This window comes from Triticum aestivum, chromosome 1B (genome assembly GCF_018294505.1).
Source record: "Triticum aestivum cultivar Chinese Spring chromosome 1B, IWGSC CS RefSeq v2.1, whole genome shotgun sequence".
NCBI lineage: Eukaryota > Viridiplantae > Streptophyta > Magnoliopsida > Poales > Poaceae > Triticum > Triticum aestivum.
The window spans coordinates 128,827,458-128,843,414 of NC_057795.1; positions in this window are offsets into that span (position 1 = coordinate 128,827,458).

A 15,957-nucleotide genomic window follows, 5' to 3' on the forward strand; every position below is an offset into this window, starting at 1 on the left:
GACCCATTTCACCTAGGTTTGCTCATAAACGACTCATTTCACCTAGGTTTGCTCATAAATGACCCATTTCACCTAGGTTTGGTCATAAACGACCCATTTCACCTAGGTTTGCTCATAAATGACCAATTTCACCTAACTTAGCTCCAAAATGATCCATTTCACCTAGGATAGCTCATAAACTACCCATTTCACCTAGGTTAGCTCATATACGATACATTTCACCTAAGTTAGCTAATATATGGCATATACTTCTTCTTCTAGTCTTCTTCTTCTATTCTTTTTCTTCTAGTCTAATTCTTCTTCTAGTCTTCTTTTTCTAACTTTCTTATTTGTCATTTTGCAGGTTTCATTCACTTCACGGAAGCCAGCTTCCTATGATGGATTGCTTGCTTTTTCCTGTTTTTTCCTTTGATGCACTTGTATTCTGTTGGCTTGCTATGAAGAAACTTTGCATATTGTAATATGTATGGATCGATGGAACTATGTGATAGATATATATGTGATGTGAAATTTTTGATGGATATATATATGTGATGTGATGGAACTATGTGATGGATATTTATGTGATGGATATATATGTGTTGTGAAATTTTTGTTGTGATAATTGTTGGATATAAGAAAAACAGAAAAAAAAAGAGGCAGTTTAGGCTCTTTGCCGTCCGCGGCAGACGGCAAAGAGCACTTTGCCGTCGGTGGCGGACGGCAAAGGGGGCACGTGGCGCCCACCTGTGCTTCCTGGGGTGGACCATTTGGCCAATTTGCCGACAGTGGCGAACGACAAAGCCTGGCTGACGGCAAAGACTTCGCCTTTGCCGTCCGCCGGGCGGACGACAAAAAAAACGGGCGCTGAGGTATTGCTGATGTCACCTGGCGGACGACAAAGAGGCGCACTAATTTGCCGTTCGCTGGTGGACGACAAAGGCCGCCGTTAGCCGCCTAACAGAGTGACAATGACGGACGTGCCACATTTTGCCGTCCCCCCTCTTTGCCGTCCGCCACTGTAGGCAAAGGGCTCTTTGCCGTCCGCCTTGGAAAGCAGACGGCAAAGGACCTGTTTGCCGACCCTATCTTTGTCGTCTGTGTTTGCCATCCGCGGCGGACGGCAAAGTGCTTTGCCGTCAGCCGTCCCTGCCTTTGCCGTCCGCCATGGCAGATGGCAAAGTACTGGATTCCTGTAGTGTATGTGATTTATATGCTAAACAGAGGGCATTCAATATGATGTCTGAACTAAGAACATGGTGTTAAATATTGTGTATATGATGTCTAAACTATGCAATGCAAGACACCGTATGCATGATATGAGCAGTATAACCGTGCCAAGTTAGAGCATACACCTTAGTAGGAGAGTAGGGCTGGTCATCTGTCTCTGAATCCATCTCTAAGGAGCTATCGGGACCCAACAACAGATCTGCTTCGACAGGTAGCACTGTCTGCTCTGAGGACCTTGTTTTCACTCCAGATTTTTTTCAGCTCCCACCCAAATGGCTGATTCATAGGAAGAGTAGTTTAATGTACAAACATTGTCGACAAATGGAAATGTAATGAAGAAAAGGATGGGTAAGATATCATTCAAATATATGATGCCTGGTTAAACAGGATGGCATTGCACATTTCACATATATTATGGCTGGCTAAAAGACATGAGACTGCATAATTCCCATATATGATATAGAAACTACATAGGTGGCATTACAAAACATGTCTAAACTGAGCAGATGACATATATGATGTCAAAAGTAGGCACTGCAAGGCAACATATGCATGATATGACTAACATCATCATGCCAAGGTAGAGCAAACACCTTGGGGGCTAAATAGGAGTGGTCAGTGGCGTCTGAATCCGCCTCAGAACAGATATCTTCCTCTGGATTACAATCCGGAGAGGGGTGGGGAGGGTTTGCCATTGAACCCACCATGGAGCGATGTCTGCATGACATTGTATTGCCGCGCAAAACTCTTCTCATTTTCTCTACATGTTCAGCATGACTGTGTACAATATCTGACATGCATACAAAAAAATATGGTGAGATTATGTAAGGAGAGCATGCAGAAATTTAGAGTGATGGTAAAAACCAGTGGATGGATCCAAAAATAATGATAGCAGGATGATGATTGCTTTAAAGTAATAAAAAGACAGATGATGATTGCTTTACTATTTGTTTCCCACCCAAGATGAACAACATAGGCATACCCTAGGTGAACCAGATATTAGACAGACATACTATTCATTGCTACCTTGATATGTGCCCCACAACTAATTTAGAACTCAAGTTTGAACATGAATTTGGACCTGAGTTAGGAGTCCAAGAGCTGAACAGGACGATAAAGTAGCAGTTAAGTTTAAGCAATGCATAACATAAGCAGAAACAAAAGAGTGCGACCTCTCTTGTGGACCCATGTACTCCTCAGGTTCATCTGCTGAGTCGATGATGGTGATGCCGTTGGGGTGGGTGCCGGCGGCAGGGAAGGAGATCTGAGGCGGCGAAAGACGGTCAGGAGTCGTGTCTGGTTTGGTGGATGCTTCTGTCGATAGAGCAGCTCAGGTGAGGTGGACGATGTCGCGGCAGGAGCAGGACAAACCACACAAAGTTCCCTTCGACATGTACCTGTAACTGAAGTAATTCTGTAAGGGCTCATTTGGCTTGCATGATTCTTAAAACGCAGGGATAGGAAAAACACCGGAATAGGATAAGAAAATGCACATGGTAAACAGAGCATTTGTAAACACATGATTTCTGTCAACTTGGGTGTTTGGTTTACAGGAATTGGAAGAGCAGAGGAATGCAAATAAACATGGCCAAAATAAAGAGAAACCATATGAAAGCGTGTACATTTAGAATGTTATTCTGGCACTAATGCACTTGGTCTTGTTTTCATGCATAGGATTTTGAAAAGTAGGTCCAGGTGGATGTTTTGCTTCATTCCTTTCAACAAAATGCATGAATAATTGAATAGTAGAGTGCCATTGGAAAATTCCCTATTGCTTAGTTTTTTCGTTGAACCAAAATAGCCCTAATGGATCAACGTGAATGTATAGTAATAAGTGATGCAACAAGTGTACAAACTCTTTGCCGTAGCCGTGTCGACCTCAGCATCATTGGGTTGGTCGCTGAAGCAGTTGAGGCAGAGGTGGTTGTCGGAGGTGTGGAGGAAGATCTAAGGAATATGTAGACGGTGTCCAGGGCACTGCTCTGTTGTGATGGATCATTCTGTCGTTGGAGCAGCTCCGGTGAGCCGTAAGACGTCAAGGCTGAAGCAACACAAGACAGACATCATCAATCTCAAGTGGGATTCTAATAGCATCTCCAATAGATGATGAAAAATGGATGTAAAATTAACATCACCAGAAACCACCCGACTACAACAAATGAGGTAAAAAAACTGTTGACTCTGAACTTAACTGTCGAAACTGAAATTTACTGTGGAATCTGAATGCTACTGTCGAAACTGAACGCAATGGTAGCAGAGAGGCACTTGACATGTAGTTTAGGGAGGGCCTGCAGTTCATCTTCAACCTGCACACCCCTGAGCCGCCCGCCACCACCGGCGGAACCGCCGCCCCGGCCAGCCCTCTAGCCCCCCCACCCTGAACCCTAAGATAGATAGTGGGGTACCTCTCCAGCGAGCCCCCGTCCCCACTGCGGGTGGTTCTTCCTTAACTCCGGCGAGCCCTCCCAACCCCTGAAAATTGACTGACCCAAAAGTCGATTCAGTCGACTGAAGTGTGGCTTAATCGGAGCAGAGCAGCAGCACGAGCGAGGGGGAGAGCAGCAGCAGCAGCCGGGTGAGCGAGTGATCGCGCGAGAGCCGGAGCAGCAGCAGCGCGAGCGAGCGAGCGAGAGCCGTAGTAGCAGCAGCAGATCCGGCTGGTATGGATGCCACCGCCGAAGGGGCCTCGCACTGGGGGAGAGCCGCCGTGGAGATGTCGCCCGCGGCGCCGGCTTCAAGGTAGCCGCTCCATGGGTGTGCGGGATGGAGCACCGTCAGCGCCGGGAGGTCGAGTTAAGGAGAAGGTGCGATGCGATGAGTGTACAACCTCTTTGGTGGCGCCGAGTAGGCCTCGGCTTCGTCCGAGGAGTCGGTGAGGATGCTGTGGTTCCGGTGGAGCAGGTTAAGGCGGCGCTGTGGGGATGGAGCAGCCGCGATAGACGAGGTGGTCGTCGGAGCAGCTCCTTGGAGGTGGAGGACGGGGCGGCTGAACCGGCAGGACGGAGAGATGGACGACGGATCCTCATCCGGGGAGGTGGACGAGGGACGTCGAGCTATTGCGGTGGACGACATCGTCGGGGAAGAGGCTCCGGCTTGGCAGTGGTGATGTGGCGGACGGAGGAGGGTGGGGTTTCGCGGCTGGAGCGGAGAGGTTATGGCGGCCTGGGATTTCGAATGGCGAAAAGGGGGCGATGTGAGGGGCTGAAGCATGACTTAGGGGCGCGCTTGTCCAAAATGTAAGGTGTGTTAAAAAAGTACCCCCCCCCCCACCGATTTGAACTAGCGGCCCTTTCGGCTCAGGGTTACAAGGGGGATTTCACGTGTCAGGATTTGGCAGCTGGAGGGAGTTTTCGCGCGCGTTGTAATTTCGGGATAGCAAGGCGCGGGTTGTGAAGGCGCCAGTTTTGGGAGCACGATATATGAATTTTTGGGATATAACAAGATGCGGGTTGAATTTTAGGGACAAGCCTAACGTGTAATAATATTTTACTTGTACGTACCAAATCAATTCGCACTTCCCTCCACCAAAAAGAAAATGAAAAAAATTAAAGTATTCACACCACACAAAGAGAGTGTCTTGCCCCGTTTTACTATACAAATGCTATTCAAAGCTACTCCCTCCTTCCATCTATATAGGGCCTAATGCGTTTTTTGATGCTAACTTTGACCAAATATTAGAGCAATGATATATGACATGCAACTTACACAAAGCACACCGTTAACTTCGTCTATGAAAGGTTCTTTCAATGATCTAATTTTCACATTGTGCATGTCATGTACTATTAATCTTGTCAATAGTCAAAGGCGGTCTTAAAAATCTTATTACGCCCTATATAGATGGAAGGAGGGAGTATGAATCCATGTTATGTCTGATTAAATTTTTTTGCTTGCTGTATAATGCATGTAACCTACTCATACCAACATTTTAGTGCATTCCAAATGTCTATACTACCGCTGCAATTCGAATTAAATTTGAATTCGTTTCTCTATTTCAATAAGAATCTACAATCATGATTATTGCCAACTTCAACCATCATTCGTGTATTACCTTAATAACACACCACATGATTACTATAGAAATAGATATGAACTATGTGTACTACATGAACTCGAGTTCCATTTTTGGAATACACTTGATGTTGATTCCAAATAATAGTACATTTGATGTACTAACTATATATTCATAATCTAAACCATGTTCCATACGTACACCGTGTTTATCACACAAAGTATAGTGCCCCGCCCCCTACATTATGACAAGTATTTAGACCTGAGTTGCAAAAGCCACACATTAGCCCAAATTATAATCAATGTTCTACATTATGATATCTTCTTCAAGTATCCGTATCCACCTTTTTATAATGAATTATGATCTTTGTTTGTCTTTTACACCTTCACGATCCTCTTCTATTTGTAGCTAGCTAGCACTAACTTTCTATCATGCATGCACACGCCCGCCCCCCTCACACACCCTTAGCGTCCCCTCCATCGCGCAAGTTCATTATTTCTCTTTAGGTCGTCCACCAGCAGTGTGTGTAGGCCCCCGGCTCCTTCTTTCTGGCACACACCGGTCGATATACCTCTCTAGCCAAGTGTGCCTACAACAAACACATATATACTTCCCCTCTTCTCTTCTCACCGTCCATGCCCCCATATGTCCAATACGATTCCACGCAGGTGCACACTCCCGCCCCTCTTTTCATTAGTCACATGCTCGCACACTCCTCCACCCTTGACATGGTAGGCCTCTCGCACCACCTGCTAGCCACACCTTCTCCCCCTGTCGGCCTCTCCGGACCTTATTTGCATCCAACACATGCAGGCGTGTATATGAACTAATCTCCCTACATATAGCCAGGTCGACTATAATTCATTTTCACCAAGCACCGATACACTTACCTCGCTAGTTATGTCTCTCCTTTTCTCGGAGACACGACGGTTGATCTTCCTATGTAGTTACGCATGCTTACCACAACCATATCTTCTCCCCTCATCATCCTTGAATACCTCCCGACCCGTCTCTCACACGCACGTGCATAGACAGACAGACATCCCCCGCCCTCTCTTATTGATATTGCACTCATACCCTCCGTTTGTCTAGCAGGCCTCTCCCACCATTTGCGAGACGCCACTCCACCACCAACTCTCCTATGCTCTACCTTTGTCTTTTTGCCAACCTTATTCCACTGCTACACATATCCATGGATGTCGATCGATCTCCCTTAATACATAGCTTGGTCTCTCTCCTTCCCCACACATATACTAGTCGACCGGTCTCTACCCCCCCCCCCACACACACACTGATAGTCAAACGTTGTAGGCAGGTATCCATGCCATGGAGAAGAACTGCACCTCTGCCCTCTCAAATTCCAGTAGGCCAGTCACCCTGTATCTTTGACGTGGGCAAACACAAATTCGATGGCACTCTTTATCGATCACACAGCCACACACTTCATCCATGTTTTCAATATTATCGATATCTCACGTCCATGACTCCGTTTCACACACATTGCATATGTTACGTTTTTCTGATTGAGATATCATCAACACATTGCCTCTGTTTCGCACAAACCATCTCTCTCACACCCACCCACGTACGTACCTGCACCTAAAGAAGAAGTGCACGCAGGACGCACGTACTCACGTCTCGTTCCCGGCCACACCCGCGTGGGTACACGGTGGAGTTCGTTTCTGTATGAAAAGGCAGCCCACGTGATAATTTGACGCGTGTAGCGGTTGTTTACTCGAAGGAGGGCCGGGTACCACGCCTAGAATATAAAACGATTGCCGTGGGGAAAATGGAAAAATGGGTTTGTCTCTCATGAGTCTCGTCACACAATATCACACAAGGCCGCCGTGGCCTCTCTCTCTCTCTTTGTGTTGGTCAGTGATCTGGCCGCATCCCGTCCGCCGGCAGAAAGGGAGGATGTGTATTGTCTCTCCGTTCGACGCCGTTGAGGCAACTCGTCCCGATCTGCGGTACCCGCCGTTCTCTCTGACCAAGCTCCGGCGTAGTAGGGCCTTCGCCACTTGCTCGCTGCTGCAGTATGGGCAGATCCCGGCCGCCGGTGCCCTCCTAGTAACATCCAGACGACCCTCCGGTACAGCTTCCTCCGGCCTTGCTCCACTGCCCATCTTCCCACGTTGCTGCATGTGAATCTTCTTTAGTTGTTTGCTTAAATCGTATCTCAGCCGACGTACTTTCCATCTTGCAATCTCGTCCTCAAACCATTTTTGATAAACCACCATGTGTTATCTTTCCCTTTTTACATGGAACATGCTTCTTTTTTGTCGGTGTATGTGTCTTCAACTCGTGTTATTGGGCAGTAATTGTTTCCTTTCGACCTCCTTTTGCAAACAGGGCTATTTATTTTCACCTCGTTGCTATTGCGACCTTTTGGTGAACTGCATAAATCACTTTTCTCAAGAGTGTTTTGTGCAGTTCCGCCAAAATGTCACACAGGCAATGTTTTTACATTTCTGTGGGACTACGGAAAGGGAGATTGGTTTTGCTATCCTCCTCATCCAACTCCGTGCCTAATCTTCTCCAACAAGAAGTTAGTCCTAAAGAGAGATCGTAGAGGTGATCGGCTTCTATTTATGTGTGTTATGTTTCATCATCTAGTTCCACTATTATTGTAATCACACTGGCTGGATATCTTTGCAAACAGGGATGGTCCTCCCGCTTTTAGTGGAGCTGCACAAAACGATCGGATTGTGCTGTCCTTCATACACCTCTTTTTTGGCTACAGAGCTGGGTGAAACTAGCTTCCAAGCAATGAACACTGTGCCAAGGAAATGGAGCCATGCCTACGAACATCATCGATCAATTATATTTTTTTCTTTATTTGTACACCTTCTCACAACTTTGTCTTCAGTTGTGATGTGAATATTGGCGCTGATCTGAGAACCATTGAGATGCATTAGCCATGGTAGTTTCATTTGTATTTGATGGAATGTTGTAACGATATAATCTCGAGGCAAGACACATGAATCCTAAGTTGAAACCTTTTTTTCCCTGCGGGAACCAGAGTTGAAACCTTCATGGCATCACAGTACAATTTCATCAAAATTATGCGTACATATAAACAAATCCTGAAGGATTGATAGCAATGCCAGAAACAATTCAACTTCATTTTGCTGACATGTTGGACATCCTTAATCCGGCTCCACCTGCCATGCAGCAATATTGGCCCTGTTTGGATACTCTAACTCAGTTAGAGATTAGAGTTAGATTCTAACTCTAAACTAACCCTAAACTAACTCTAACCAAAAAGCTGTTTGGATGATAGGGTTAGATTGACAATAAATATTCTTTCTCAATCATTTGACTACATTGGACCCTGTTTGAATGGGAGGGGTAACTTTTTTTACTAATTTTTCTAGTGGGCCTAGGAGAACTAACCCAAATAAGCTTCTCTAGTGTGGGCTAGTTTTTTGGGTGGGTTAGATCCAACTAACCCAAACTAACCCATCATGTTTGGATACTTTTGGGTTATTTGAGCCCCAACTAACTAAAACTAACTCTAACATAGGGATCCTAACAGGGCCATTGAGTGCACAACACAACTTCAGGGAAAGATTCACCCCGGTCGTTGCATCGCAGTAGTAATGACTAGTGAGCAGTCAAATCACATAGCCCCACCTTCGCCACAGTAAGTTGGTCGGGCGAAGCAACCATCATTTCTTTGTTCCTTGAATCCGCTAGTACTCCCATATTCCCATAGTAATAAGTTGCTCGAGCGAATCAACCATCACTATATCTGCTCACGTGTGATGACCACAGGAGCTATCTATTCAGATTGCATGTTAAAAAAAGTAAAGGTCGATAACTAATGCGGCAAATTTTCAAAAAAAAACTAATGCGGCACCTCGGGCCAACGCGGCTAGATCGCATTTTGCACGAGAAATTACACACCATGTTTCATTGACATGTGGTCCCGTTCCAACATATCAGTGAGACGACGGCGAGTAGTAGGAGTATTTCCGAACCGACATGTAGGCTGGGGCGCCCCTTCATGAACCATGGCAAACTGGCAACCGTCCATCGACTCTTCGCCTTTCCCTCTCGATTTGGAACTGCTGTCACATGCTCTTCCTCTCCCTCCTCCATTTTCCTTCAGCCCTTCACCCTTTCTTCTGCCATTTTTTGATCGTCTTCTCCATGGAGGGAACAGGACGGAAACGACCCCGTTATTCTTGCCCCGATCTGAAAGATGACATGGTGGAGGAACTCATTGATCGGTGTGACATCATCACCTCAGCTAGCATGGCAGGTTCGTTCAAGCCCATTCTTGACTCAACTAATAACATCATTACAAGGAACCCAAGAGTCAAGGAACGGTTTGATCTCCCCTATCTTCTTTGCTGTGACCCTGATGACTGGTGCCGTCACGACAGAGGCCTCGCCCTATGCAAGTTGATGCCGCTTGATAATGATATGTATGATGTTAAGATGCCATCGCTTGAGGGCAAGGCTTGGGAAGGCGCAAATGGAGATTGGGTTGTTTACATTGGGTCCAAATGCGAGTGGGAACTTGTGAATGTGTACACTCGTGACTGGGTTCCACTTCCAAAAATCTCAGCAGATTGCCCACAGGTTGAGCACACCGGTATTGTACGCACATTCAAATACAATCATGGTGACTGTCTTCTACGGAAGATAGCAATTTCTCAAGTTCCCACCCGCTCTTGGAATTACAACAACTATGAAGTTGTTTCTATCTTCGACAAGCTTGTTACCGTCGTTGCTGGTTTGACTCGATGGACATTGCTCAAAAACCAGTTTTTGTACATGCATGAGTGCTGTGATGCAATTCAATACGAGGGCCCTGTGTTTGCTGCCACCACTCGTGGCACTGTTTTTGCATGGAATCATTATGATTTCGGTACGTTTGTCTTCCACCGTAATTATAATTGTTTCATCCACATGCATGCGGGTTAGCAAGTTTCCCTTTACTAATTAACCTTCTTCTTGTGTTTCCAAGGTCATGTGAACATTCCACCACCTATACTTGAAAATTTTTATAACCAAAGGGGAGATGACGATGGTGATGATCACGAGCATGAGGAAGAGCAGCACCCATATACTCGTTGGCGCCTGGCAACTAATTCCGATGGATCACCTCTTCTCGTGTGTATACAACCCACTGATGATGTTACTACTAAGGAAGCAGGTGTAGTCTCCCATGGTTGCACTCTCCGGACCTATTCCAACACCCGTTGCATGGTATTCAGGATGGATACTAGTGTGCTAGCGCCAACACCTTCTCCCTGGTATAGAATTGATAGTCTTGGAGAAAACTCGCTCTTGATGGTGAAAGGTGATCCAACTGCTGTTGACACAACGTTACTAGCACCATTTATGAGAAGCAACTGCGTCTATACCTCAGACATTAGCGTTGTTCCCTACCCTGATACTGATATTGTAGGCCGCTTCTGCCTGGATGATCAGTCCTGCGTTGGTCTCGAGATCGACAATAGATGCCCCGTCCCATAGAATCACTTGTGGTTCAAAGCAAGTGTTTCCAACGCCGATGAATGGTTGAGTTGAAGTTCATTTCATTGCTTGTTATTTGCTATGTGGTGAAAACTTTAGTATTTATAATGTATCCTCGTTGTCGATGTGGGTTGATGACCTGTTGTATGTAATAAAATGATATGCCTGTGATAAACTTACTAAATTTATGATTGGCTTTCGAGTTGCTTCTGTGAGTGAGTGGTGCGATGAGGCAAAAAAATATTTTCCGAATACATAATTGTATGTGCATTGCAACAGGTTATCGGATGAGGCCAATCAACAATAGTAGTACACTATTTGTACTAGCTTCACATGCTTCACACGTTGTGCGGGTGTTTTTACTATAGCCATATTGTACTACATAACCAGCACCTCGAATCCTCGATACTAGTACTATATAGTAAGTAGTAGGAGTAGTAGGGTGGCATGGGACAGAACAAGCATTAACCTCCAGGAGTATGGCACACGCCACCAGCACAACTTCCATCTGACACCATATTTCTTGGAGTCCGTGCTAGAGAAATCTCTTCAACCTCATCGTTTCTCTAACTCAGCCATCGCGCGGTGGGCGAGATGGGGGTTTGCCGATAGTCGGTTTCCTCAACTGCGGTCCCACTTGTAAGCCCAACTCCAATGCTCTATCAATATATGGATGTACTCTTCTTCCCAATACAAAAACTTGCATCCATTCTACTCCCTCCGTTCTACTACCTCTGTCCTGGTTTATAGGTCCCCTTTGTAGTTTGTGTCAAATTTTGACTAAAGATTTAACTAACAAAATGTTAATGCATGTCAAGAAAAATTATCTCATTGGATTCATATTTGAACATAGTTTTCAAAAATATAATGTTTGGTGACATGAGTCAACATTTTGTTAGTTTAATCTATGGTCAAAATTTGGCACAAAATATAATGGGGGCCAATAAACCCGGACGGAGGTAGTATTTGTCAAAATATATATGTATCTAGACATGTTTTAGTACATAGGCACATCCATTTTTGGACAAATGGAAGTCAAGTATTTTGGAACGGAGGGAGTACACAATAAATTTTTTAAGTTAGCACAACTAGTCTAATCCGAGAGCACAACCGAAGATTTAGTCGGGTTCTTCCTCCTTTTGCCGACACGTGGGACATCCGGCATCCAGGTCGTGTCATGAAAGAAAATAGAGTGGTAGTTTATAAGTTGAAGCCATGAGATGTGCATCTTGGGTTAAACTGTAAATAGAATCTTACTACTCTTGAGTAACTCCAAAAGCGGCCACCGAAGATCTTGCTTGGATTTGTTTTTCATCACCAGCACGTCGAGGTGAAAGATGTGCAGGTTCAGTGGGTCCTCTTGCGTTTTTACTGACATGTGGGGCCGCATGTGAGCAAACAGACGATGGGCTCCACGCGTCCGCTGGCTGGATGAGAAGAGAGATAGAGGAGGGCTGAACACGAACTGTAGGAAATTTGTTCTACGTAACCAGCACCTTGATATTCGCGTGTGGTTGTTTCTAGAATAAAAAAGGAGGTGCATCTACTTATGTTACTCCCACTACGCCTAGCCTATGGTTAGTAGGTGACCTTGCGCTTGGCTCTTCGCCTCTTCCGAAAGTCGATGGTTCTACAGTAGTGCTTTTAGCAATCTGACACCAAATGAACTGCTACACGTCCACTGCTTGTAAGCAAAAGTTTCTCCTTGTGTTGCGAGCCACCGCGCACGCGTTGGCGAGGGAGAAGGCGTAATCAAGCTTCTCGTCGTTCTGCGAGTTGACGGGACACATCAAAGTTATTTACAAGTAGTACGTACTCTCTCCAAAAAAGGGTTGACCATGTCATTGATACCAACCCGTGCTCCGTCGTTGAGTACGTGCACTATTCACGTGTCATTCATGTGCCATCGAGGAGAAAAAAATATTGCGTAGGTGCCATCGAAGTGCACGACTCACTTACGGAAAAGGGTTTCCCCCCGCTTTCCCCCTGCACGACTCACTTACAAACTTCTTATCTGATTATCTCCATTTTCTTGCATGGCACATGCACCTTGATGCTAGATGTCTCGCGTGTTGGGAAAAGGATGAACAAATCTCACGTAAAATAAAAGAGTTGAAGAGCATAGATTCCCGACGACCGAGGAGGAGCAAGGAACCTCGCGGTGGAGCATCTGCAAGGAACCTTGCGCGTTTTCCCCTGTTTTTTGCCGCCTGCCCACCTATAAACAACTAAAAGAACATGAACTTTTCGCTAACCACAAGAAACGATACATCAGGATGCTAAGTTGAAGATGTTTTATACTCCCTCCGTTCCCAAGAAGATGGAGAAGAAAATACGAAACAAAATGAGTGAATCTACACTCTAAAATATGTACACAAGCCAATGCACTAACTCCATCCGATCCAACTCACGAACATACGCGCACAGCATGGAGCAAACAACGCACGTACACAAGACGTGCATGCACACACGCTCGGCCGCAGAATGCGCGTGAATAACACATGCATGCGCACACACTCGGCTGCATGGAGGCGTGCGCCATCCGTGGTGACGTACGTTTCATCGTGCTACGGCGAAGCTCGCACGCAATGGCGCATACGCATCTCTTGCAGCACCTCTTTGCCGTCGTTGCTCAACTACTAGTCGGAGACGAAGATGACCGCAACCTCGGCCTTAGAGCTAGCACCAATGGAAAAACACGCACACTGCACGGACACGAGCACATACGGAGTGCCCACGATGTGGTGGTGGTGCATCCCCAGTCGCCTCTACTCCTTCTGCGCACGTTGTCCATCAAGGCGGCTGCATGCTAATGATGATGTGGGTGAGATCTTCTAGGACTCAGATGATGACGAGGAAAATTATGAGACACAAGGTGACGACACCATCAAGGTCCACGGTCAAGGGGGTGCTAGCAAGTGCTTAGATGTGCTTAGAGCAAGTACAATAGAGCGGAGTCAGCGGGCTATAAGGAATAAACAGTAGTATATTTCTGCTTAGTTGGAGGAAAGAAAAGAGGAGAGAGAAGGTAAGCGGGCTCTTCGTGAAGAGCCAGCTCTAGCACGTGCTCCTAGGCACTTTGTACATGTTGACTATAAATAGGCTGTAGGCTTATAGCCAGCAGCTGGCTATACTATTAATGCTCTTTAGATGATGTGCTAAGTGCATTAAATGGCTTAGTAACTCAAGTATTCAATGCACAGGTGTTTAGTTTATTGGTGCCACATCATATTTTATGCCTTCATGACAGGCTTAGCAGCTATACATGTTGGAGCACTGGGAGAGGCCAAGGCTGGTCATAGTGGGGAGTAACTTGTACTGTAACATATTACTATGTTACTCTAAACATCTCTATAAACCGGAAAGGAGGGAGTAGTAACATAGACTAGTGTCATATGCAGAGTATGGGGGCACATGATATTTCCCCATCCGGATCGATCCCAAGTTGGCTTCTCACCTTCTTGGCCCAACAAAAACCCCTCTCCCCTCCCGCGCGCGCTTCCCGCCCGGCGCTAGCCGAGCCCGCCGCTCCACATTGATGGCAAGTAAGGGCGACGCGACCTCTCACTGCTTCCACCGTTGAAGCAGCACGCCGACCGAGGGCACCGCCCGCTGCATGCCCGGCATTTCAGACTACACAATGGATAGTAACTTTTAGAACAAGTACTATAATTAGATGACATAAGTAGGCTATAAGGATTTAAATATAGTATTTGTGCTTAGTTGAAGGAGAGAGAAGAGGAGAGAATAGAAGCGGACTACTTTGTGAGACAAAAGGTGGGGACATTACTAATGATATTGTATTTACACTAAAGGGACTAACGGACGCCTTAATTACTCCGTTTTTTTGAGACAAACCTTGGTGGGGCTATTATTGACTTGGATGTGGGGTTTGGCGGCCAAAGGCCTAATATTATACTCCGACCTGACATGCTCTACCCTAGCCACCGCTGTATCATAAGGTTTTGCACTGTTCCAGATCTTAGCGCCGCCACACAATTCTTCTCCAGCCCTCCTTCCGGCGTGCACCGCGAGAAGGGACAGCAGTCCTCCGAACCCCGCCTTTCGTGATCCTGTACGGGAGAGGGGCGATCAGGTTTTTGGGGAGCACACTCCTGTGACTGCTGCCAGCGACGACTTCCTCAATGATAGCCTTCTTCCCCGACCTCAGTAACCTCTTCGTCAATGACATGAGTGACAACATCAACCACATCGGTTCTGGTCCCGCTGTACAGTATGTGATTCTGTCCTCCTGGTTTACTCCGCATCATTACTTTGATGTTTGCAATTGTCGTCATGATCTATTTACTGCTGATTCGGATTAAATCTCATACTAAATTGCTCATATATTCAACAATCCAATCCAAAAACCTGATCACAGGCAATTTACTCCGAGTGGTTTTGCTACGCTTTTGAAGCCGCCTACTTTTAAGGGGGTGCAATATAAAAGGTGGCGCACAAGAGCAGTATATTTGTTTCAGATCATGTACTGCTATGACGCCACTAAAGGTAAGCCTGAGGGCGATCTTAATCCTACACAGCACGAAGCTTTTCAGAACATGGATACCCTCTCCAAAGCCGCCCTGCTGAGTGTTCTTGACGATTCCATTATGGATTCGTATATGTTGTTTGACAGCGGGAAAGACATGTGGGCTGCACTCGAGGCCACGTTTGGGCCCTCGGGCGCTGGCAACGAGTTGTATCTCATGGAGCAATTCTGTGACTACAAGATGACTGATGAGCGCTGTGTTGTTCAGCAGACTCATGAGATATAGTCACTCTCTAAGGAACTTGAGTACTTTAAGTGTGTGTTGCCGGACAAATTTGTTGCTGGGACCATCATTGCCAAGCTTGCACCTTCGTGGAACGATTTTGCTACTTCTCTGAAAAAGAAGAGACATGAGTTTTCTGTTTTGGATCTCATTAGCACTCTTGATTTTGAGGAGAAGGCGAGAGCAAAAGACACACGTGCTCGGGTCGCTGAGGGAGCTTCTAGTGCCCACATGGTACACGAGAAGAACTTCCAGCCCAACCATCCCCAAAAGAATAAGAACAAATCTTAGGGGGAAGGCAAGTTTGATGCAAAGAACAAGCCATCGAGTTCTACCAACTTCAAGAAGAATTCTCATAACGGGAAGGGATAAAAACCTCAATTTTGGTAGCACCGCACAAAATTTATATGGATGCATCTACCTGTTGTCAGCTAACCTCATGGTGCTCCAGGTATTCTTACATTCGTAACTAGGTAC